The sequence below is a fragment of the Chaetura pelagica genome, unplaced genomic scaffold (genome assembly GCF_000747805.2).
Source record: "Chaetura pelagica isolate M959 unplaced genomic scaffold, ChaPel_1.0 scaffold638, whole genome shotgun sequence".
Classification (NCBI taxonomy): domain Eukaryota; kingdom Metazoa; phylum Chordata; class Aves; order Apodiformes; family Apodidae; genus Chaetura; species Chaetura pelagica.
The window spans coordinates 618,514-621,367 of NW_009954298.1; positions in this window are offsets into that span (position 1 = coordinate 618,514).

A 2,854-nucleotide genomic window follows, 5' to 3' on the forward strand; every position below is an offset into this window, starting at 1 on the left:
GAACCCTGAGACCTCCTCCTCTGATCATTCATCTCTTCCCTGTGAATGAAAGTTGTCATTAATATTCTACGTGTGCACATATTTGTGCAGGAAAACACCCGCAGCCACCACACCACTGTAATCAACTCCTGCACGTGTTGCAAGTCCGTGGTGGTGCCTGACCTACAAAAGACAGGGGCTGTGACACTGCACAGCTCTGGAAGGTAAAAAGCTGCACAAAAATGCCTCCACAGATTTGAGCTGAAAGATCCACTCTGTTTCAGGTCAGGAATATATTCTGGTGACACAAATGCAGTTGTAACTAGGTGCCTGAGCACATACCAAAGGAAAATTAACTCCTAGCTGTGTCTTGCTGTTCAATTTAATGAGTCAACGGGCATGTCTACCTGTGTCATTAACCCTGTCATCAGAAAAATCACAAGATGTGAGAATTTTCTCAGCTTTTTGTGCGCTGGTGAATAGTGACTTCTCAGTGGCTCAAGCAAGACTGGGCTCCAGAACTGCAAATTTGTCCACTTTATTGTTTTATAGATGGAAGTACATGCAAAAGTTTTTGCTATTGTGATCTTTTAGAATTTTAATATTATTTGGGGTTTACCTTAAGGACAGTGAACAAATTATCATTTTTGCATCCCTCTCTATTTAACCTTCTTAATAGCATTAAAGAAGAGAAAATAAACAAATCCAGTCTCTTATGTGTTTCAGTATTGAGAACCCTGGCCTTGTGCAAAGCCTTCACCCTTACTATAGAATTTCTGACTGAAATGAACCCCTTTTCAAATTAATTTTTTAAAAAGTGAAGTGATGGCATTTTCAGGAGGTCTTCCATTTTCACTACTCCCAGTTGACATGCCTACATTTATTTTCTTCTGCTTCCCAACTTAACTGGTCATCATGCATAGGTTATGAATAGTATATGCTGCCAACAGTGACAGTGTTGTCTTTCTATGCCTTGATCCCATAGTCTGGGTTTCTATGGATATTACTTCCACATGGTTCCTTCTTTAAACTCACATGTTCATCCAGCAACTACTTTTCCCAGAGCCAAAGGATGAAGGTCCAGGTCCAAGTAGCATTTTGTTAGTTTATCAGTTTTAGTTTTACTGGCTGTGCCCTGGCCTTATATAAACTTTACTGCTCACCTTTGAAGCAGGTAAAACTGCTTTGACTGACTGACTGACACCTTTGTCAGGTAAAGCTGCTGTGAGTTTTACCTGACAGCTGTAAGACTGGCTCATTTCTTAAGTCACAATCTATCTGCTGGCTAATTTGTGTTGTAGTGAGGGTATTACCTGCATCTGCTGTGCCTCACAGCAAGCTCCTCTGTCCCCATACAGTAAGATATTAAAAGTATCCTTTTTTTTTGATGCTGTGAAAACAAATATTGCATACCATGACCTTGGCAGAGTTTTTAACATTAGGAGTATTAATTGCCATACAATAAGATGCTTTTTTCCCCCAAATTTTTAAAATATATATGAAAATAACACTTATTCAAAGGATTCATGTGTTTATGTGTAAAACTTTTATGTAATATTTTCATTCCTTATATCTCCAAAAGATTTTTATGAGCTAAAGTGAATGCCAGTTACATGGACATCCCCAAAAAAAAGTACAGTAAAGCAATGCAGAGATAATAAAACCCACCTTTCAGTCTAACTGGGCATGCATCTGAAAGATGCACACGGTGTTTGTACCAGTTCAGAGATGTCCTACGGCTGAAGGTGCAGGCCAGGTCATCATAGACTCCAGTAGCTACCTGGAATAATTTGTGTGCAGAAAGGCCTGATCTGCGTGGAGAACTGCTCAAGTGCACACACAGGTATTTTAGATCAGATAAATTGTTCCTCAGTCTCACAGATGAGTTTTGAAGCATGTTGCAACTGCATCCCTTTTCATTCACACCTATAACCTGGAGAAATCGCACTTCGGGAGAATAAAAGACACCAAGTGTCAGGCTGTTAGAAGCAGCCAGGTGAGGTTGCTTCACAAATTTGAGTGTCAAAGTAGAAAAAACACAATAACAGAGGAGTTGGTTGGTATAAGGGTTGGGGAAAATAGTACAAAGCATATCAGCATTGGGTGGTAGAATTAAAGGAGGGGAGCACAAACTAACATCAATGTATTCTTAATCCATAGTTATCCCAGATTTGGATTAAACTGCCTTCTGGATGTTTTTTTAGGGTCCTTTTTATATTTAACTGTTTACCTTTGGTCACAGCATTTCTCCACCTATTTGGTTTACGTTTTTAAAGAGACTAAGATAAATTTTTCTGCTAAGTACCATCCATGGAATTGCTGCTGAGTCAAAAGCATAGCTAAAAGCAAAGCAAATATGTTGGTTTTTTATTTTTTTTTTAATTCCATTGCTACTTACAGTAATGTGTAATCAGTATGTTGTTACTGCTGACACTCTCCACCCTGCTTCTGAATTCCTTTCACTGTATTGCTTTTCACTTAAAATAATAAAGCAGGGCCAGCAATGCTAAATGTTTGCATTTTATATAATCATCACACAGCAAAGGGTCATTTCTTTGCACTCAAACTAATATTAAAAAATGTTATTGTATTATTTTTCAAGCTTATATAATTTTATTGTTCGTAAACAACACATAGAAGTCTGGAATTTACTTCTAAGTTTAGAGTTTCTTTCCTGTATATCATTTTCAACCATAGATATTAGTTTGTTATTGCAGAATCACCAGAAGCTCTTTAAAGTTCCACTTTCACAGCAGAAACCTCTTGCTCAAGTTGTTGTAAAACAACAGAAAAATACAGCCTATGCCCTGGGGAAGCTGCCCCAGTCTGAACACAGCTCTGGTGGTACAACTGTCCTTGTTTAGGTGATCCATGA